General features: G+C 54.4%; 1 pseudogene; it reads left to right on the top strand.

The window, feature by feature from the left end:
- The first annotated feature begins 1,115 nt into the window (after nt 1–1,115).
- LOC119100550 (DNA (cytosine-5)-methyltransferase 1-like) lies at nt 1,116–22,631 on the top strand (annotated as a pseudogene).
- The last annotated feature ends 222 nt before the right edge of the window (nt 22,632–22,853 follow it).

The following is a 22,853-nucleotide window of genomic DNA, read 5'->3' as shown; positions in this document are numbered from 1 at the left end:
TTCGGAAAGCAAAGGAACGGCACGGTACATAAGTTTAACCGTTCATTGACCAGTAGAGGTCAAACTAATTAACTTAGGGAAAAGAGGGTTGCAGATCCGTGAATAACTCAGTGTGTTACGAAATATGCATGAAAAACTAATGAAGACGAAATAAGGCAAACACTCCAGTAAAAACAGGCGATGTTTGAGCTCAGTCTGATCTTCACGCATAACCCTAGGTCAATGTTATTTGCCGTAATAATAAATTAATTGGTTTCGTTTCTTAAGAAACGGACACAGAGATGTCGATGTCAGAGTTGTTGCTTCAGTCGGAACGATACCGTACAAACTGCTCTCTCTGGCATCCTGGGTCTGACTTTGATCTACCATATGTCAGCGATCGTACAAATTATATCTAATTTTGTATGCCTTAGGGCTCAGAAGCCTACGGGGGTCAAATCACCCCCCGCACCCGACATGTCCGTCAAGTTAACGTATTGGTATTCGAATTAACTGCCCCAGTTGGTGTTTCCTAATGCAGTTTCCCTTGGCCAAACACACTGAGTTATTCACGGATCTGCAACCCTCTTTTCCCTAAGTTAATTAGTTTGACCTCTACTGGTCAATGAACGGTTAAACTTAGGCACCGTGTCGTTCCTTTGCTTTCCGAAGAAATCCAACAAAATGATGCGGGCTCTCTCTAAAATGCGCGGCTCTCTCTGAGCGGACGGGGACGACACGGCGAGCGGCGCAGACCGCCGGGGAAGGAGCGCAGGCGCGGCGGAGACATGCAACCACGGAAACATGCCGACCAGGCGACTACTCGTGCTGGCAGGTGCAACATAGCGTCCGAATGTTTGCCGTGGCGCCTGAGTTCTCCCTCGTCGATTCCGGCGACTGCAGAGGCTCGCCTGGCGATGCCGGCCTGCTCGCTGGCGTGCGCGCTGCTCCGTTGCGTGTGCTACACGGAGGGGAGCGGAGCCCCGTTTCACCACAAACCTGCCCGTGTGGCCGTGGGGCAGCGCAGGAAGGTCGGCCGCCTCAACCACAGCGGTCTCGGTCGTTGGCTGATGATACTTGGGCGTCGCCCAAGCGCGTATTCACAAGCGTAGCCGATCCATTCACATCCATGCTACATGGTTCATCCGGTGCGATGCGTAAGGAATAAAAAGGAGGCTCAGGCTCGCTTCGCTCCGCATGTAGTTATCAGAGCTGTACGGGTCGATAGGCTTCGACCGCCAGCGCCCCCACGCGGGCGCGACGGTGGCGCCTCCCAGCTCCTCCACACGCTGCCGCGTGCCTCTCCCCGTGCCACCCCATCAGCAGCTCTTGCCAGGCTTGCGCCAGCAATGCAGCACTGGCCGCGTGTTGACCTACGCCGCCCTGCTTCCTTTCGCAGCGGTGCATGCCTTAAGTCAGACTGTTGGCGGCAGTGTATCAAATACGGTGCGTCACCTAGCTGGTGTGTACCGCTGATCCGTCCTCCTTCCTTTGCTCGCCATGAGCAAGTGCCTGACTTTTACGGCGACTGCTTCTGCGGCGTTACCGTTGGCTGTTTGGTGACCTGAAGCATGATTGGTCGCCTTGTCTGACGATCCGATCGTCCCCAACAAATGCACTAAGGTCTCGGGTCAGACCGTGACCGTAGGGCCCGAATCCTGACGTCACCATATCCCCTCCTCTCCCATGGCTCTCTGGCATGGGAGGCATGATTAGTCGCCTTGTCTGACGATCCAATCGTCCCCAACAAATGCACTAAGGTCTCGGGTCAGACCGTGACCGTAGGACCCGAATCCTGACGTCACCATATCCCCTCCTCTCCCATGGCTCTCTGGCATGGGAGGCATGATTAGTCGCCTTGTCTGACGATCCGATCGTCCCCAACAAATGCACTAAGGTCTCGGGTCAGACCGTGACCGTAGGGCCCGAATCCTGACGTCACCATATCCCCTCCTCTTCCATGGCTCTCTGGCATGGGAGGCATGATTAGTCGCCTTGTCTGACGATCCGATCGTCCCCGACAAATGCACTAAGGTCTCGGGTCAGACCGTGACCGTAGGGCCCGAATCCTGACGTCACCATATCCCCTCCTCTCCCATGGCTCTCTGGCATGGGAGGCATGATTAGTCGCCTTGTCTGACGATCCGATCGTCCCCAACAAATGCACTAAGGTCTCGGGTCAGACCGTGACCGTAGGGCCCGAATCCTGACGTCACCATATCCCCTCCTCTCCCATGGCTCTCTGGCATGGGAGGCATGATTTCGCCTTGTCTGACGATCCGATCGTCCCCAACAATTGCACTAAGGTCTCGGGTCAGACCGTGACCGCAGGTCCCGAATCCTGACGTCACCATATCCTCTCCTCACCCATGGCTCTCTGTGCTCCGTTCCACAGATTACAGTACCGCCGTCTGGCCTGGGTACGGACGCCTTCACGGAGGACTGCTTGCTGCGCCACGCCCAGTTCGTGGTGGACCAGGTGCAGAGCTTCGACCTGGCTGGCGGTGACGAGGAGGCGCAGCTGCTCACCACCGCCTGTGTACGCGCCCTCATCCGGCTGGCCGGCGTCACGCTCGGAAAACGGTACGTGATGGCCGTGGTGGCGTCACAAACGGAGGGACGCGTTCCACTAGATGCTGCCGAAAAAACGACACTCATACGGTGCGCATGGTTGGGAGGGGGGAGGGTGGGAAGGGTGGTGGTAGGCATTCGCACCATATATGTACATAGGCATCACGAAGTGAGGTGATTCGCTCTAATGAGCAACGGCTACAACTGGGTCGCTCCAGTGTTCACGGCGGTACAGCGGTTCATTACTCTGACTGTCATGAACTTGGCATGGCACCGTGGATGATGTAGACTGGTGAACCAATCGTTGATTTGATGTGACGAGTGGGCCTAGGTGCTGTGTTGTTTGAGCGGGTTTTCAAACTGATGCTGCTGTTTAAAATAGCTACGTCATTCTTGTCCGGCTGGGCTGAAGGGTTCCCAAATGCAACGGGGTTCCATTTACAATTGCAGCCGAGCGATCCGTAAAGTGACGCGAGTGAAGAAGGTGGCGGCCGCGCCTCTCACCAAAGCCACGACGACGCCGCTGGTCTCTGAACTGTTCGAGAACTTCTTCAAGGGACAGATCCAAAATGACGATAAGGCAAGTGGATGGCCCTGGGTCGGCGCATTGCGGAATGAATGACCGACGAGCTTAGCTGGTTCGTAGACACAGGGTAGCTCGATGTTAAAAGGTCAGCCGCCATGTCGGGGATAAAGCCATCAGGAGAGTCTTCTGTGGAACCGTCCGTTTTATTCTGATCACCGGCCTTCTACGTCCATGCATCTCTGTACGTCAGGTGATGCGTGGACCAATTTTCTACCGTGCTGTCGTGTAGCAGCCCAGAAAATGAGCTTCTTGTGATATCGCTGGTGCGTTGCGCGGCTGTGGGAGCTGTCAGCGTCCCCCTTCCTTTCTCACGTCACGTTCATGTCGTCTGCCGCGTGCCCCGTCTCGTGCGAGCGCCGCGTCCTCCGCTGAGCGTCCTCCCCCCGCTGGCAGCTGAAGCAGGGGCCGCGCCGCACGCGCTGTGGGGTGTGTGAGGCCTGCCAGCAGCCCGACTGCGGCGACTGCAAACACTGCCGCGACATGGTGAAGTTCGGCGGCAGCGGCCGGAGCAAGCAGTGCTGCATCAACCGCAGGTAAGCATGGATGTACCAACCGCAGGTAGGCAGTGCTGCACTAACGGCAGGCAAGTAGTGTTGCACCAACGACAGGTAAGCAGTGCTGCATCAACGACAGGTAAGCAGTGCTACATCAACGACAGGTAAGCAGTGCTGCACCAATGGCACAGTAAGCAGTGCTGCACCAACGGCACGGTAAGCGGTGCTGAACCAACCGTGCGATAAGCGTTGCCGCCGTCCGCTGTCGTCAATGCCCGTGCAATGCACCACCACAGAGCTGCACCAGGCGCAGGTCACGAGTGCTGCACCAACTGCAGGTAACACCTCTTGAAATGACGGTGGACTGCGGTGGCTAAACGCATGGAGAAAATTGATATATGCATCACCAGCTGTGTTACAACAAGCTTGTAACTGTGGCACGATGTTGGCCTGATTTTTCGTTTTTGTTCTTGTAGTTGTTGCTGCTAGCGTCTTGTCGGAGAAATAGCATTCAACGAAAACCCGCAAGTGCCGAACGGGGCTCAGCATCATGCATGTGACGTCAGTACTGGTGCCGACGTGCGCACAGAGAGGCCATCACGAGCGAAGACGAGGGCCATGGCCGTGACTTGTGTTCCAACTGCCATCGCCAGGTGTCCGAACATGGCGATTGAGGAGGCGGAGGACTCTGACGGCGGTGAGGACGAGGAGGACGACTCGACGAGGACGGCGGCGCTGGCGGCGGCGGAGCGAACACACCGCGTGCGGCGCCACTCCCTCAGTACGAGCTGGGCCGGCGAGCCGCGCGGCACCCACGCCGCCAGGGCTTACTACAGGTAAGAGCGAGCGGCGGCTGTGCAGCACGGCCGCCGCCAGAGCCGTAGGTGGCAGCGAAGCAGCTGCTTGCCAACAAAGTGGTGTAGTTTTGTGATAGTTCACATGGGTGACGCGACAGGAGCCATTTGTCAAACGTGTGCGCGCTTGTGCGCTTGACTTTACCAGTGTTCTTCGGGGCTGGCATCTTCATACGGCAGGCGGCTGGTTTTGGCTGTGGACGGTGAACTGTGCGTGCCTTGCGTGTACCGCCCTGGTCAGCTGGCGTGTACCGCCCTGGTCAGCTGGCGTGTACCGCCCTGGCCAGCTGGCGTGTACCGCCCTGGTCAGCTGGCGTGTACCGCCCTGGTCAGCTGGCGTGTACCGCCCTGGCCAGCTGGCGTGTACCGCCCTGGTCAGCTGGCGTTTACCGCCCTGGTCAGCTGGCGTGTACCGCTCTGGTTAGCTGGCGTGTACCGCCCTGGTCAGCTGGCGTATAACGCCCCGGTCAGCTGGCGTGTACCGCCCTGGCCAGCTGGTGTGTACCGCCCTGGTCAGCTGGCGTTTACCTCCCTGGTCAGCTGGTGTGTACCGCTCTGGTCAGCTTGCGTGTACCGCCCTGGTCAGCTGGCGTTTAGCGCCCCGGCCAGCTGGCGTGTACCGCCCGGCCAGCTGGCGTGTACCGCCTGGCCAGCTGGCGTGTACCACCCGGCCAGCTGGCGTGTGCTGACCGGCCGGCGCCGCCCCCAGCTCGGTGGATGTCAACGGCGAGCGTCTGTCGGCGGGTGACTGTGTGGTGGTGGAAGCCAAGGCGGCCGGCCAGCTGCCGTACGTGGCCCGACTCGTGTACATGTGGGAGGCGGCCTCCGGACAGCGCTGCTACCACGCCGCCTGTTTCTGGTCAGGGCCACTCGCAGCGGACACATGAACACCGTCCCTGCTCTGAAACATGTCATTCGTTCCTGGGGTACAGCCGCCAGCGTCTCTCGTGATGTTAGCATTTGTAATCTAGGGCGTTTCCCGCAAATATTTCACTTGTTTTGTAACGGTAGTTTGCAATGGTGTAAATTCGGCTGCTGGATACGTGTGGTGGTTAGAAGTTTATTGTTGCCTGTTGTCTTTTTTCCGTTTATTTTTCCCGTTTTTTTCTGCCCCATTTGACACATGATGAAATACGTGTTCCCACTACAAACACCTCGCCTTTACGGAACTTTCGTAAAATGAGAATGATACCGTTTTTGTCGATGTGATATGCCGTCTGTTCTGCTGCTGTCCACGGGACTATGCAGGTCTGTTGTGGATCCGCAGCCGTGCTCCATGGCATGTCGACCTGACCAGCGTGTGCCGTTCCGCTGCAGCCGGGGCCAGGAGACCCTGCTGGGAGAGACGGCCGACCCTGCGGAGCTGTTCGTCACGGACGAGTGTGAGGACATGCCCCTCGAGTCCATCACACGCAAGGTCAGCACACGCAGTCGAGTCCATCACACGCAGTGTCAGCACACGCAGCCGAGTCCGTCACACGCCAGGTCAGCACACGCAGACGAGTCCGTCACACGCAAGGTCAGCACACGCAGCCGAGTCTATCACGCGCAAGGTCAGCACACGCAGTGGCGACACCTCCGTCATGGACAACTCAGCGTGCCCCCTGCCCTGTTCCGCTCCGCAGCTGTGCTCCGCTCTGGCCGCACGCGCGTGACAGCCGTGTGTGTCTGTCATGTGCTACACCTGCCTGCGCGTGACAGCCGTGTGTGTCTGCCGTGTGCTACACCTGTCTGCGCGTGACAGCCGTGCGTGTTTGTCGTGTGCTACACCTGCCTGCGCGTGACAGCCGTGTGTGTCTGCCGTGTGCTACACCTCCTTGCGCGTGACAGCTGACCCTGGTCCGGCAGGCGCGAGTCCTGGATCGGAGCGACGCGCGCTGCTGGTTCCAGCAGCGCGAGTCGTTCCACGTACCAGAGAACGAGTCGGATACATTCTGGTTCCAGAAAAAGTAAGTTGATTTAACGACTTTGGGACGTCACAGTACTATTTATCTGCATTTGTACCCGTGTTCTGCGTATGTTGTACTGTTCTGTCTTTTTATGTGAGTTCGCCTTGGATTTATCTCACCAAAGTTAAGCCTGGCATCTTACCTTGCTTATATGTCTGCAGTCATTAGCGTCTAGTGGCGCCTAGTTCTAATTCACCCCGCCCTGACATCTAACAAGGAGGGTGCCAGCCAGCGAGTCCGTGACTACGTGACTGGAACACTTCAAGGCGTTCCGCGCTCTCGGGCTGTGAAACACTGTCCTGGCATGCCAGCTCACAGCCTGGCCATTGGGCTGTGACCGGTGCTGGCCGTCATCAGTCCGTTGACCCCTGGTCAGGTACCGGCCGGAGCACGGCCGGTTTGAGGACGTGGCGGCGGAGCCAGTGGCCATCGACGGCCGGCTCAACTTCTGCTCGTGCTGTGAGCAGCTCCGTCTGGTGGAGCTGAACAAGGTGCCCACCGTGGAGAGCCGACTGGATGACGAGCCAGGGAGGAGCGAGGTGGGTCTGTCGGGAAGGAAGGGGCGTCTGTGTCACGTTTCTATCACGTTTACATATATATATATATATATATATATATATATATATATATATGACCAGTTGGGTTCGTGTAATGAATATAACAGTCCAAGATAATGTATAGTAGATTACATCGTGGATGTGGTGAAAAGGGGCCTTTCCGTAATATCTGTCGCTGTTTGTCACGTCGCTCTACGCGGGATGATCAGCATACGGGCTGACCCTTCTGTCGGTTTTCAGCCAATGGGCGATCGAAATAAACCAACCGGCGGCCAACGCGTACCGGCTCAACAACCCGCAGGCCACGGTGTTCTCGGAGGACTGTAACCACCTGCTGCAGCTGGCCATAGACGTGAGGCCGGGGCCGGTCCGCCAGCTGGTGCCGGCCACCTCCCGGACAGGGCTCTGCAACCCTGGGCTCTATAGCCATGATATCCCCAACCAGGCAGCCGTCATAGCCGCTGATGGGAACTTGCACAAATTGGTGCAGCTGATAATTTGTGATGGAATTTAACCGTAAAGAACGTTCTGGCACTTGAGGACTGTGTTGTGTTCATTCTCAGCTTGCAGGAATGTTTGGGGCCTGATAACGGCATTTTGCAACTTTTGCCCTTATGTTTAGCCTCTGACTCTCAGACGCCGCCGCCGCAGATGAAGTGATGGCATGCCATTGTTTTCTTTGAGAAGCCGTGGTCTCGGGGCAAGGCACACGACATCTCGCTGTTGCAAGAGATTCGCACGTGTCACTGTTGTAGGAGGCTCGCATGCCACTGGTGCCAAATATGTATGCGTCAACACTGTCGCGACAGATTCAGTTATATGTTGCTACTTGATGGCTGTTCCAGTGGCATCCAACTGCAATGTCTTTTTTTCCAGATTCAGATGGGGTGGAGAAATTGCACGAACCCACATTGGTATGTTTGTTGGTGTAATGTTCACATCACGCGGTGCGCGCAAGAGGCTTACTCGGTCTGTCACTGAGTGTGTCTCAACACTCCCTTTTCCCGTGACATTTGCAGGGTGCTGAGCAGAACGCCAGCGGCCAGCGGCTGCCGAAGCCGGGGGAGGTGGACCTGCTGTGCGGCGGACCGCCGTGCCAGGGCTTCTCCGGCATGAACCGCTTCAACTCCCAGCGGTACTCGCAGTTCAAGGTACCCGCCGTGACGCGCGCCGGTCCCAGGGCGTGTGTGCCGTGTTGAAATCGTGACCCCCCTACACGGCCTCGTGTATCTCTGCGGTTTCCCACATCCGCAGCCTTTTTCAACGCGTGGTCCGAAGGCTTGCTTTACCGTCGCGATGCTGCGCCACTCCCCGAAAAAGCTCCCGTAGTTTTTTCAGATGCCGTACGACCGCGACGCCAGCTCGCACTTCCAGAGAGTGGTGCGTTCCGGGCGGTGCTCGTGGCCTGTTTGCCTGTGCCAGTGGCGGTTACAAAAGCGCAGGCGGAGGGCGTGGTGTCACGAGGGAGAGCGTCCGCTTTGCTGCACGTGCCGAGTGATGTGCAGGGTTAAAACTGGCTCCGCGCCAAGAGTCCCACAGCGATCAGCTTGAAGTATCGCGACAATTAATAACTTTTGACGTTCAATGTGGTGTACATCCCCAAAAGTGGCGTCGCGTCTAGTTAAGTCGTTGCAATTCATGTTGCATACATAAGATGACAAAAAAACTAAACGCGATCAAAGGTAAGAACGTTTCCAAAGATATATGGCTGGGAAACGGCAGTTGGGGACTGACGTATGCTGAGTTGTGAAGTGGGTAAAATAAGTTTTCTTGTCCTTTTATTTCAGCGCCAACAAGGCTACGGTTATTGATTGCCTCGTTGAGACGGCCGGGAAGATTAGAAAGCATCTCATCAAAAATTTGTACCTAGTTGAGTTGCCACACGACATTTAGTAGAACGCGTGGCACCTCGTTTTTATGTCACTGGACTCAGCTACTTCCGAAATTATGTTCGAATAACAAACATATCGTCGCAGCATAACCGCAGCAGACAAAAACATCAAAATATTTGCCACCCATACATATCTCGACGATATGAGTCCATTATCATGCAAAACGGAAAGACCTTGAACTTCAGGACCTCGGCATCCTTCGCCTTGAAAGGATCCAGAACCTGGTTATATTTCTGCCGCTAGGCGTCACCGGCAGGGTACAGTTACAGCGTGGTTGGCGACAGATTCGCGCTGAACATGCCGCGATGTGTGCTGACGCGGCTGCGAGCCGCGCCCTGACGCACCCCCCTCCGGGGCCGTGACGAGCCAGCCGTCACCGCCGCCTCTTGCCGCAGATGCGGGCCGGCCAGGAGACGGCGCTGCTACGCGACCACATGTGCAAGGAGATGGCGCCACTCATCGCGGCGCGCATCCGCCATGTGCCGACGGCGCCGGGCAGCGGCTGGCGCGACCTGCCCAACCTGGCAGTCCGCCTCAGCGATGGCACCACCTCGCGCCTCCTGTGAGTGGTGGGAGCGCCGACCGGGCGCGGGGTGGTGTCCGAGGGGGGGGGGGGGCTGGAGGTGGTCAGGCGGGTACCGGCAGGCCAGAGCACGGGCCCGACCCGCCTGTGGTGAAACCCTCAGCTGAGATGATAGGAGGGTAGGTTACGTGGCCGACGCATGGTGACTCGTTCAAGCAGGCTACTGACATCTCGAACACGTCTGTTGGACATCTTGACCGCGGTAGGCTTATAGGTTTAACGTGGTTGGTATGAGATTGTGAAATTTTGTGCTTCAGAAAACGCTCCAAAAAATGTTGTTAAGTTTCTAGTTTCTGAAAAGGGGTTTGCATACGTTTAGTGCCCTATACCGAGTGTTTAACGTGGAAGGGCGGAATCCGTTGCATATGTGGTATGCCCATACGAAAAGCTTGGACCCAGCGGACACGCGTCACCCCAAAGTTGTTCTCATTTCGGGTCTCTAGGGGCTGCTAGGTCGTTACTGTAGCAATCCGGTAGCTGCGCATCCTGCGCAGCTACCGGACCTACATGTTGTCCCTATGTTGGGTTCTCACGGTAGCTTAATTCTTCGGGTTGCTTAAAATGCGTTGCAACAGCTTGTGTTTTTTTTCCGGGGGGTCCATCATTAGGCTATAAACTCCCGGTTTCAGTATTGGTGCTGGAATGACCTTTAGGCCATCTGACCGTACAGCTGGTAGGGCCTGTAATCTGTTGCTATGTGGATCAGCGATCCATCCAGGGCTGACAGCTTTGCAGCGGCCTGCGCCGGTCTCGACAGAGGTGACGTGTGCTCCTGAGTGCCCCCTCCCCCTGCCCGCTGCCGCTGCCGCTGCCGGCATGGCTGCAGTCCAGAGCCTGCTGTCGAGGTCGTCTCCGGCGTCCCCGCGGGGACAGGAGGCCGTGATGTGTCGCCGATACGTGGCGGCGCCGTGTAATCCGTGCTTTACGGCGCGCCGTCGGGCCCCTCCGGTCATGTTAGACGGCACCAGACGCTGCGCCGGGGGTGGGACGGCCGGCGGCGCCCCCCGCTCCGGTGACGGGTGGCCGGCCGGGGGCGCGCTGACCGCCCACGCCCCGCCGCCAGGCTCTACACGCAGCACAAGAAGAACGGCCGCTCGGCCGGCGGCCGGCTGCGCGGCGTGTGCGCATGCGCGGCCGGCCGGCCTTGCGACCCGGCCGACCGGCAGTACGGCACTCTGCTGCCCTGGTGCCTGCCACACACGGGCAACAGGCACAACCACTGGGCCGGCCTGTACGGGCGGCTCGAGTGGGACGGCTTCTTCTCCACCACCGTCACCAACCCCGAACCGATGGGCAAGCAGGTGCGGGGCGGCGGCGGCGGCCGACGGCAGAGCCGCGGACGCGCCCCAGCTCGGCGATGTGCTGGCCGCGGCAGGCGCATCCATAGCCGGGCACGGATGCAGCGCTGGCGTACCAACCGCGCGCGCGGGGGAGGGGGCTTACACTGAACACACCTGATGCGGTCATGCGTCACGCTCCGATTACGTTACACTCGGTGTAGTTCTATTTGTTCACTGGTTCAGTCGGCTGCATAATCCCAATAATGCTTGACGTCCTTGTGGTGGAGCCGGTGAATAATGCAATGGCAGGCCATTGACATGCCAACGCTCCGCGCGCCGTGTTAAGCTTGCTGTTGGCTCACTGGCGGCCGACCAAGGTCCCGCCAGACTTGGCTTGGCCTGGCTTGGCCTAACCCGACCTGACCTGATCTGACCTGACCTGACCTGACCTGAATCGGCAGGATCGCGTGCTGCATCCGGAGCAGCACCGCGTGGTCAGCGTGCGCGAGTGCGCCCGATCCCAAGGCTTCCCGGACTCGGCAGCTTTCTTCAGCAGCAGTTCTTCGGCAGCACGCTCGAGAAGCACCGACAGGTACCCGCGGCCTTGCGACGCTTGGACTGAGAGGAGGGGGGGGGGGGGGAGGGGAAGCAGGTGCACCGTCCGGATTCGGACAGTCGTGTGCATTGAATTGCGGTAATGCAAGTTGAAGTACGAAGCTACCGCGCGCGTGAATTTAGCCCCAGCCAGACGTGCGGTGCGTCACCGGACGCTCACGGCTGGGCGATGGCGATGGCGATGGCGCCGTCACCGGGCCGCTCTGTCGTGTCCACAGATCGGTAACGCCGTACCGCCGCCGATGGCCGCCGCCATCGGTCGCGAGATCCAGCGCTCGCTGGCGCTGTCGGCCCGTGAGGGCGGAGCGCCGGCCGCGCGGGTCGGCGGGGACGCCGACGGTGGCCAGCGGCAGCCGAGTGATGCCGGCCAGGGCGGCGCTGAGGGAGAACCGGCGAAAGAGGGCGGCCCCGGCGCCGAGGACGCGGCGGAAACAGGCGGGGGCGGCTCTGACAGTGGCGCCGAAGGCTTGCGCTGATGGCAGTGCGCGCGGCGCCCTGACGGCAGGACGCAATCAAGTCATGCCGGGCTTTTAGCTGTCGTCTGTCGAATGAAATGCAGACGTCTTCGAGTTCATTGACGGCTGCTAAACATGTTTGGACCGCATTGTCATTGTTCATGATTTTACTTTTGTCTCGGTGTGCCTCAGGCCTCCCACAATGTAATACATTTTACAACTTTTGGTTGTGTTTTGATTCGTATTAACGAAACCGGATCTTGTGTTTCCAGGTGGGAGTGGGCTGAGGCATGTGAATGAGAAGGTCGTGGTTCATTCGCTTCCGACCGTGATATTTTCGCGTTCATGCGTTGTTGCACGCATCAAAAGGCTTAGTCCTTGTTTGGGCGATGGATGCACCAGCCTTCGCGAGTTATTTGTTTGGTCCAAAGTAGAACTACCGTGTAAACGAACAACAGCGCGCTGTTTCGCAGGGCGCGGTGTATGCTGTGTGCCCGAGCCGCGTGCTATGTAGAGTCGATTTCTGAAACAACATTGTTGATTAGCATGTCGTACTTGCATTCATCTCAGACCCGTTATCAAAACGAATATCTGATTCAGTGGAAGTTGGATTCGGACGTGCGCGGCGCCGTGCGGCGGCGGTCCAGGTGTTTTGCTGATATCTGAACAGGCGGACGTGCGCGCCGCCGTGCGGCGGCAGTCCAGGTGGCATGCCGATATCTGAACAGGCGGGCGTGCGCGGCGCCGGGAGGCGGCGGTCCAGGTGGCATGCCGATATCTGAACAGGCGGACCTGCGCGGCACCGGGCCTCGGTGCGGCAGCAGGGCACGTGGTGTGCCAGTCCTCGGCAGGCGGGCGTTGGAACGCAAAAAGACAGAGGCGCGCAGGTTCCATTGAAGAAAAAAAAATGTTTGCACATCAGATGAATGCGCACAACTACCGTGGCGTTGATGTGTGGGCACCGGAGGTGAGGTGTGAGGTGCCCTTCACGACAGCCTGTGCGGCTGTCGTGAAGCGTAATGACGGTGGTCTTTTCCTCATCATTCTACCTTCTCTACTTTGCTATTGGAAACGTCCTTGCGCGTGGCGTAGCACGTTTCGCGGCGGCAGCAACCAGATTACATCCAGCGATTTTCGCGTGGTTCGGAGTCCAGCACAGTAGACCCCACATGACCATCGTAGTCGGTACGTCCGTAAGCCCAAATCATCGTCATCGGAATCCACCACAGTGCCGCGGTCTATCCGGCCTGGGGCAGGTAGTCGGGTCGCACAATTTGCAGCCAACGCCTGTATCTGTTTTGGAACCTCCGTGTATGCGTTGTGTACTTCTAATGCGATCAGATACGGTGCAAGGCTGTTTGTCTAGCAACACATGGATTCATATTGTTTCTGAACCTGCGCCAAAGACACGTCGACGACTGGCGATACCAGACGCCTTCGGAAGGGTTGGCAGGCAGCGTGATCGCCTCATACCCGGAAGACTCAGACCGCTATCACACGAAGGACGTCACAAACGCGCATACAGAACGACGCGGCGCCTCGCAATCGCCCTGAAAAACGCTGAATGCACGGCGCGACACCACATCACTACGTTTTGAGTGATTCGGAAACAGCGTCAATCTGCAAGCTTACCGTATGCCCAGCGACTTCCTTCGGAATGCTGGCGGTGACTCGTTGATTTTGATAAGTAAGCAAGCTGTCTGACACGTGCGAAGGGCAGCAATAACCTGCAGCGATAATTCGTAACGTAGTGTTACGAACCACGTTCCAGGTGCCACATTCCAGACTCTGAGCCAGCATTGTATTTAAAACAGTCATAATTCAGCCTGGAGCGTATCAGGCTACGATACAGTAATAAAGGTGTTTTTCTGCCGGCCCGTAAGATGCTCGTGCAAGACGTGTTGAAGTGTTTAGCGATTCTAAGCGTCTTTCCGTGTTAGTTTTAACATGTTGCCGTTACGTCGCACGACTATCGAGCTAAATCCCGAGAAAACACCCACTCGGCTCGGGTTGAGAAACTGCCTGTGCTGCCGATTGTGTAAATTGCGCACAGCTCCGACGTCCGCGTAAGTGAACAGCGCCTTTCGGTCGACGACCGGAGTTATTGTGCGCACTCCAGCCCTCATACGCGTTACAGCCGTCTGGGGCTGTTCTTCCATAGCTGTTGCTTTAAATGCAGGCGACCAGATGCCAAAATTGTCAGCAAGCAGAGATCGGCCCATGGATTTGAGAAGTGTAGCTCAACGTCATTAAACTTGGTGACAAATAATGGCGGGCTTAGAACACGTCCTTGTATTGCATCCACCTGTAAATAAAAATATCAGAAATGATAACCAGTCTTTACGGGAAAACGATCCAACAGAAAGTTCTGGAATGAAGATAATCGATATAGGACCACGAATCCCATGTTTAAAAGGCTTGACCAAAATGTGATCACACCATATTGAATCAAAAGCCCTCTGAGCGTCAACATAGGTTATTACCATATGGTGCTGTTGTTGGCGTAAAGTGTCGGATTCGCTGTGCTATGATGCTTCCTAAAACGCATTGGACATCATTTAGCATGCCTTTCTCCAGAAAACGCGACGACAGCATCATGTTTCCCATCTTTTCTATCAACTTACATAGTGACGAGGTGAAAGTGGAGGGTCTTTGACCTGAGCCGTTCTTGCTTGGTTTAAGAAGAGGCACAATCGCGGTATCCACCAGGCTGCCGGGAATCCAACTCTCTTCAACAATAACATAAAAGCAAATAACAGGCCATCAAGCGGACGACGAGAGACGTTTGAGCATCTCGTGGCTATCATCAGTCTTTCACATGTTCCGCAAAGTAGCCATGGTCGCCTTAAGTTTATCCGTAGTGCATGGCAGATTGATCTGAGCGAAATGAAATGGCCCCTCTGGCGTAAAATTTTCAGGAATTGGATTTTTTTCACTGTTTCACTGCGTCAGACGTTCTGTAGCAACGGTGATGCCAACTTTATCCGTATTGAATGGCAGATTGTAAATCAGTTTCTCTGACATGACGAAATTTACAGGAGCCGTCTCAGAGCGAGCTCTGTGGCGCAAAGCTGTATGTTATCGTTTCCGGTTGGGCAGCGTTGCGCCAGTACCTGAGCGGTCGTATTGGTATGATCCGCCGATTGCACATCCCTCAGCACACACGTGCAACACTGGTTGCGGTTGGGAGAAAAGTAGCCTGAAATGTGTCTGATGAGATATTTAAATGTATTTGATAGCATTCCTACCATTCGCCGTCCACCATTGGAATGGAGTACTTCGAGGGTCTCCGTTGTTGTTGTTTTTTTTTTGGGGGGGGGGGCAGCGCTTAAAGCAGGACAAGATGACATCTGCAACTGTAGGTGCCCTCAATGGGTCAGCCGGGGGTACTGAGTCCGGCCGACCATCGAACTGACGCGAGCCGATGTTCCGTGTCTGAGGCCCCGGCCTATTACCAGTCCCATCCTGGTAGCTGAGCCACATTGGGAAATGGTCGCTGTCCATGGGGTCGTCGGCAACGGCCCGACAATTAGAACACTGCATAAGCTGTGGATCGGAAGTATGTGGACCATAACACAGATCTGACGAGCTGGATCAAATGTGTACATGGCCCCCCAAGCATGTTGCAGCGGTCACAAGTCCATACGACGTGGTGTGGGTTAAAATCACCCGAAATGACCAAAAGCAGCGAGCTCCAAGACCAGGCGATTGTCACGTGACAATTAAATCTACCACGGAGACCGCAACTCAAGGCGCCAGATACACGGCGACCACTCTGTCATAGGTCGGTGGTGAAGATTGACTTGGGCCGTCATGACGTGGACAGTGACGTGGACTGCCAGACGATCAGCTGGCATGCTGTGGTGAAACAGCACCGCCGTACGCGACTGTGATCGATGGCTCATCTTTACGGAACACTGGGTAGTGTCTTATCGTTCTATGAGCGTTCAGTTGATGTTTCGACACTTGCGGGCTGTTCAGTAGCGGGCAACACTCGCTCGCGAGAACTGGGGATGTTTGAACTCGACACTGACTTCGAATATGAATACGACGCTAACTGCACGAACATGAGATCCTGTGCATTGTTTTTGACGCTCCCACAGTTTCGATGAAAAGCATCCATCGAGTAACTAAAGCATAAGGGCGAACTGATGCTTCCACTGGCAAAAGCACCCGTCGAGAGACGCGTTATAAGGGACAAAACGATATTAAAACACCGCGGTCACGGTCATATCAAGCTACCTGGCAGCAGCGGTCGATCTCAGCATAATGGTTTCCATCTTCCGACCTGTCTGACCAAAAGAGCTGAGGTGACACCTTGGATAAATCCTGCGATTACTGCCCTTTGCGGAAGGGGGGGGGGGGGGAGGGGACAACTTCGGGTAGGCTGCACTTCCCAGGGCGCCCCGTTCAGCACGGTGATTCTGCATCCGCTTGAGAATCACGGATGGAATGATGTTTCGGACTATCGTTCGTTCCATTCCACCCTCTCGGCCGCCAAAAGGTGGTATCCGATCATGATCTTAACCAGGGTCTTCTTAGCTGCGAGTCCAGTGCTCTACCAACTGAGCTCTTGCTTACTAACAGTTAGAAAGCTCTGTCTAGTTATCTCAGTTAGTGGAGCGCTGGACTCAAAATCAGAAGACCCCGGTTCGAATCCCAGAAATTCCAAGGAGATATTTTCCATTGTGATGCATGTATGGCTCTGTAATATACATATGAGCCGAGACCACCCAGTCCTTGCCAGGACTCAATGTCATGTGATCATGGCCAGCAAGCTAACTAGCCAAATGTTTGTACACAACGTGTGTACAAAGTAACACATCATGTGGGAGCAGTGATTTCATCCGTCATGCTTTTACCTCGTTTCAATCCTTTCGTGAAACCATGCCGGGGCGTGGGGTGGCGGTGATTGTGTCATACCCATCGCGTGGTACCTCGAGGAGCCTGGTGGAGTCTCTGCCCGCATTATAGGAGGCGGAACTGCCCCTCCTGCGGGGGCGGGCATCGAGCCAGCATCCAACAAACCGTTGGCTCACCTGGCCCACTGCTTCTCTAGCAAACGCATCCGCTTGGTCTCGCGGACACGTTTTCCAGCTTCATGACGTCACAGGCCGTCTAGCGCCCCTCCCGTAACCTCACGCAGTGCTGTCGGTATTGACACTGCTGGGGAGGACGGTTTTGAAGCAGGCACTTGCGTCCTCACTGACAGGTGACGGGAGGTCCGGTTCCGGCGGGCTGTGCTCCATGCAATATATGTCTTCCCCATGCAGGCGGGAATACACTGCATCCAAAGATTCAGCGAATCAAAGATGGAATCCAAAGGAACTTTTGTGCGTTACAGAGCCCTTCACTGCCGTGGCGTGAGATACCTCGTGACAGCCTATTCCGGTACCACGGCCTCTTCGTGGTGCCCTGGTCGCTTACGCTCTCGTAAGCCCTGGAAATACGCCCTGGTGTACCACATGCTGGTTGGCTACGTCGGGGACCGGTTTGACCAAACATCAGAAACTTAAAACATTTTGCTACGTTCGGAATAAGACGGAAACCCCTCACCTGCACATAACCTGTCCTGACCTCAGGTGACATGCCAGGGCGGCCAAAAGTCGGTACAATGCTGTTGGTGGGTGCAAGTTCTGCACCCATGCGGGGCTCATACGAAGTCTTGTCCGTAATGAATGGAATTCTTGAAAAATTTCCGGCCATGGTGTGTACGAATAAAGAGCGTCGTAGCTTACCATGCCACTACCTTCTGGTAAGAGGCCTGCGATGTGAGTGGGTTTTGCGCCGCACTAACCCTGATGTCCTTGGTGCTACGGTAGCGCTGCGACCCGGTAGACTTGGAGTGTCTACAACACGCATCGTCTCGTCCTACAACAAAACTTCATGCGAGTTGTGTGGTCGGCGCACGATGGCGTCAAGTCTCCTAAATTGAATACGCTCGCCACCACGCCAAAGATGAACTCCTCAACCAGCGGCCCAAACTAATTCACTTCACTCCTCGCCGCCACCGTATTGCCTCATAACCCGGTCGTTCGCGCCTGTCGCTGCAGGCATCTGCACTCAATGCCAGTTTTTCCACTCCTCATGCGCCCGCCGCCAGCATCACCCATCTCCACCCGACCTCGCGAGCCCGCGCCCGCGATGCTCCCCATGCCGGGCCAATCGTCCAGCCGGCCAGCGGCACGCCACGTCACTTACAATCAGAGTCGCCGGCACCGGCCATGGAAGACGAAATGGGGCCGGCTGAAAAACGGCGCGTTCGCTCGGTGTGCTCAGGCCGGGTGCGGGTTTGGGCGTTGCGTGGAATTTAAAGAAGCTTTTATGGCAAGGTGCTGTGTAGATTTTGTGCACTACCAGGCAGAGACGATTTGGCTTCCCTCGCGTTTATTTTCAACCCGCTCGTTCTAAACCAAACGTCAAGAGAAGCTAAGTGATGTTCTATCACAGGAACGGTCAAAGATGCCTTAAAGTTCACGTGCTTCAGCACTGATTAAAATTTGAGAGGTTTTGGCATGGTGGACGATAACTACGCCCTCAGTCAACACGCTGAGGTCGTTGACAGAGATGCAGCAGAGAAGGGGGCCTAGAGCGGAGCCCTGGAAGACCCAGATGCTGTTAGTGATTCGGATAATTTACGGTTTCCCCGAGCACCGGTGAAACTAACCCTGTAAGTTTGGTTTTGAAAATACGCAGAAAACCAAGAAAATCCGGTAAGTTCCAATTTACTCTTGAGCTTAGCCTGGGCAATCACATCAAAATATTTGCTCCGCTGGCCGTGGAACACATGTGAAAATCGGCGAGGAGGGGGGACAAACGTGATCGTTACTTGGTTTCTTTCCATGCGCCGCATGCGGTTAACGTTGCAAGTTGTCTGGAGTAGGTGGTGGGAGCCGTCCTCATGTTCCCCTAGCCCACTGCCTCTGATTCGCTCAAAGTCGGCAGGTAAAGTAGGTACTTCTCTACCCGGTCGTTGGCAGGAAGCATATGTTCGTACATGAATATCAGCACGACTTCCGTCGAATGATGAGGTCGGAATTTGAGTTACCTTTTTCTAAAAATCCTTGTCCAAAGACCAATGCAAAGTCCATGAATGGAGCAGCTGTCCCTCGAAAGTGTTAAAAAATCAGCTTTTCGAAAATCTCAAAATTTTATGTGAAATTATAATCATCTACAACCTATAAGCCCAGTCAATACTCGCGCAATGGATGACGGAAGGGAAGCTATCGTGGAAAAGTTGTGTTTATCTGCATTGAGTAAGTCAAGATGCTTACGAATTCGAAACACAACAGGATTACAAAAGCAGTAAAAAAATCCCAAAATTTCTGCCCCTGTCCGTCCATTCTCCAAGGTGGATTATCAGAATTTCTGGAATTAAAGAAAAAATGGAATCGAATTGGCACCTCCAGCCGAAATCCGTGTTGAGTTGGGAAAAGGAGGTGGTTCTGGATTCGTGATTGTGAGCTGTTCGTGATCTGCTCGCTCTGCAACTTTGGCAGAGACAGCAACGATGAAAAGTGACCGGAAACTGGACGCACCTGAAGGATTGCTTGATTTGTAGATGTCCGTTAGGCTAACGGTTTATTCAGCGATCTACTCAGCGACAAGTTTCGAAAATTTTTCTGAAAGCACTTCAGATGGTCAATTATGGCACGAGAACACTGAAAATTAGCATGTATGTTTTCAAGGTTATGTACCCTTTATGGCTAAAAGCAAGGCTAAAAACAGAAAAGTCCATATCAGCAAGCTTTGATGGTCTGACTTCAAATTGTGAAAGACCAAATATAAATCCTGCAAGGTCAAACTGACGTCCAAAGGACGGAGAACTGCACACCACTAAAAGCTTACCGCTTGAGTTAAAGCTTTTCAAACATCAGAATGTTCACCAACGTATGAGCTAGTGTCTGCTAAAAAGTTCTTACGCCTTGAGGTCACCCTTCATGGTCAAACTACATCTCAAATTACAGACAACTCAGTATCACCAAAAATCACCGGCTGATTATAGCTTTTTAAACCTGAGAGTAATGAGTTTGACCATTGTTTGGCCCTAGAGGGTAACACTGAAAGGTCGGAACTTTTGACGGACACTTCTTTTTTGTGGTGAATTTTCTGAGACCAAGTTTCAAATTGGCCGGTACTTTTTGGGTAATATGAAGTTCCTTGTCATTTGAGCCTGAAATTGACCTTCAGGAATGACTTTGAGATGTCAAGATTTTTTGAAGGACGCTTGGCCATGCGTTGATTAATGTTCTCATGCCTGAAAAGTTGAAATGGACAGGTAATTTCTTGGTCGGGTTGAGTTTCCCGTAATTTGAGCCTGAGTACAGGCTTAAAGGGTGACGTTAAGAGGTCAGCACTTTTTGACGGACGCTAGTTCATGCTGCGGTGATTATTCTGATACCTGAAAAGGTGAAAAACTGCAGGTAAATTTTGGATAATATGGAGTTGCCAACTATTTGGGCCGTAGTTTGACCTTGAATGGTGACCTCGAAAGATCAGGACTTTTTAACAAATGCTTGTTTTTCGCTCTTAGACACTCTGGTGAGCCTGAGTACAGCCTTAAGCATGAGTACAGCTTAAAAAAGTTTAAAATGCTTTAAAACGTTTAAAAAGTTGACATCGGCCCGTACTTTGTTGGTGATATGGAGTTCCCGTCAATTGAGTCTAAGTTTGACCTTGAGGGATGACATGAAGAGGTCAGAACTCTTAAATGGACGTTAGTCCTAGCGCTGGTGAATATTATTATGGTTGAAGAGTTCATACCAGCGGATAATTTTTGGGTGATAGGAAGTTCCCGTAATTTTAGACTAAGTTTGACCTTGAAGGTAAACCTCGAGGGGTCAGGACGTTTTGCAGACGCTAGTTTCTTCTGTGGTGAATATTCTGATGTTTGAAAATTTGAAATCGGCAGGCAATTTTGTGATATGGAGTTCTCCGTCATTTGAGACTTAGTTTCACATTGAAGGGTAGCCCCGAGAAGTCAGGACTTTTTGACGGACGGTAGTTCCTTCTGTTGTGAATACTGTCATGCTTGTAAATTTGAAATCGGTTCCTTATTATTTGGCCACATGGAGTTCTCTTTTCTCGTCATGTGCTCGATACCCCATTCTCCCTTGATGTTCTCGGGCCATAATTGACCATCTGACGTATTTTCAGAGAACGCGAGACTCGTCGCTAAATATATCGCTGAATAAATCACCAGCTTGACGAGCATTATCCAGGAATCAGGGACATCGCAGAGAAAAACTGGAGTTGGCCATATACAGGAACATGAAGCTGATCGCCTTAAGACACAAACGAACCGGACGGATGCAACGCCGTCCCTGACACAGACAGCCGACCCGTCAAAGTAGAGTGCAGCTGCCAGCAGCTCAGACACTGTCAGCGGCGCCAGGCTAAACGCGTAGGCGCCAACGTGCAACAATGAAACACAAACCTGACATTCTTTGAAACGAGATGGGAAACTCCAGCCGATCAGGTAGGTCGTACCTAAGATGGCTTACAGTAGAAGGTGCCGTTGCCGAGTCTCAGGGTGCGTGTGGTGGTCGGCATGTTGATGAGTGATCTGTCCAGGATCTATGCGCATGATGTGATATGTCACGTTGATGGTTCAAGACATGCCAACAAAGAACCCTCAGCGGGAAAAAGAACATTAAAGGGCCGTCATGCATTGTAATCCAACTGGCATGCATGTCCTTAGGCATGTTTTGACATGAGATCTCGGGCGTTAATGAGAGTGACGCGATGCTTAAGCATTTTTGCATCCACCATTGGTAAAAACAATCCATCTGTACAGCCTTATTGCACAGCACAATTGATGAACGGGCTGGCTAAACAAAGGAGGAGCCGACCGATTTTTCCCGGCGACGACATTTCTAAGAGGGGCGCTATCAATATCATTTTTGAAAATAAACGGTACAGGTGAATTTAATGACCTGTTTTGACAGGTCTCAGCTGAACGTCAACATGCATGACCATTTATCACATGTGTCGCGTTACGGATAGCTGTTAACATACGGTTCTGCAATGACATGAAAATAGATATTTAACATCTGAAAGTGAAAAACCGCTTCAGTTGTGCCTTTTCGAAACGACAAGATCTCGTGCTATCCTATATTTTTATTTTGCTTGACACCAAAATATCAAGACACCACGTCGACGTGCAAATACTTAGAGGATGAGCCTAATTTTAAGGAAAAAGTGTTATTGAAATTGAGACCTTCATTTAACTGCATTTCTCAAGTGCCCCCAGAGGCTTGTTGATGAATCGATTAGAAGGAAAAGCAAGTTAAGTTCTTGCGAATCCTGTAAAGCAGTTAATGGATCACTAGCAGCGCTTGGAGGGTGCAATACGATGGGGCACTGGGGGCCGGAGACTTATTACGTTCTTTACTTTCTCGAATCTCGAACCTGGAGCCCTCGAGCGACGAAATTGTTCCTGGAGACCTCGACATCTCAGGTAGTGAAATCTCCCTATAGACTAAAAACGGAGCAAACTCACTGCATGCAAATGGGGTGAAGTGGAATCGCTACGAGATGGTCTGTGGCCATTCTGCGGTGAAATCAACAGTTTCCCCATTCAGTCATTCTTCTAATGCACTCCTGCGCCGCAAAATCTAGCCAGCCTGCCGGTAATCACCTCAGCTGTAAGCGCTCCCTACGGCCAGCACCGCTCGTTCGGGCATGCGCCGCGCCGCGCCGCGCCGCTCCAGCGCCGCGCCAGCGCCGCGCGCACTGCGCGGTGTCACGTGTCCGGCCGGTGCTGGGTCAGCGCCGGACCCGGTCCTCTGCAGCCCCGGCGCTGATCAGCCGATAGCGGCGCGGCCGGCGGCAGTGACGTCCGCCCCGCCAGCAGGGCCCAGCTGGGCCTCAGGCCGCTGGCGCAGTCGGGCTCGGCCGCGGCGGAGCCCGGCCACGCTCGCCAATCGGTCAGCCTCCGAGTAGACGTTTTTTCGGCCGGTCTGCTCATCTCTCGGGCGTCACGCGCGCTCGCGCGCGCGGCCCCGCGAAAAAAGCGGCGGCGGTCGGCCCGGTGCGG

Source organism: Pollicipes pollicipes, unplaced genomic scaffold, assembly GCF_011947565.3.
Source record: "Pollicipes pollicipes isolate AB1234 unplaced genomic scaffold, Ppol_2.1 Scaffold_4881;HRSCAF=5763_pilon_pilon_pilon, whole genome shotgun sequence".
Classification (NCBI taxonomy): Eukaryota; Metazoa; Arthropoda; class Thecostraca; order Pollicipedomorpha; family Pollicipedidae; genus Pollicipes; species Pollicipes pollicipes.
Note: the sequence above shows the minus strand (reverse complement) of the source record. Positions and strands in the feature narration are given on the sequence as shown.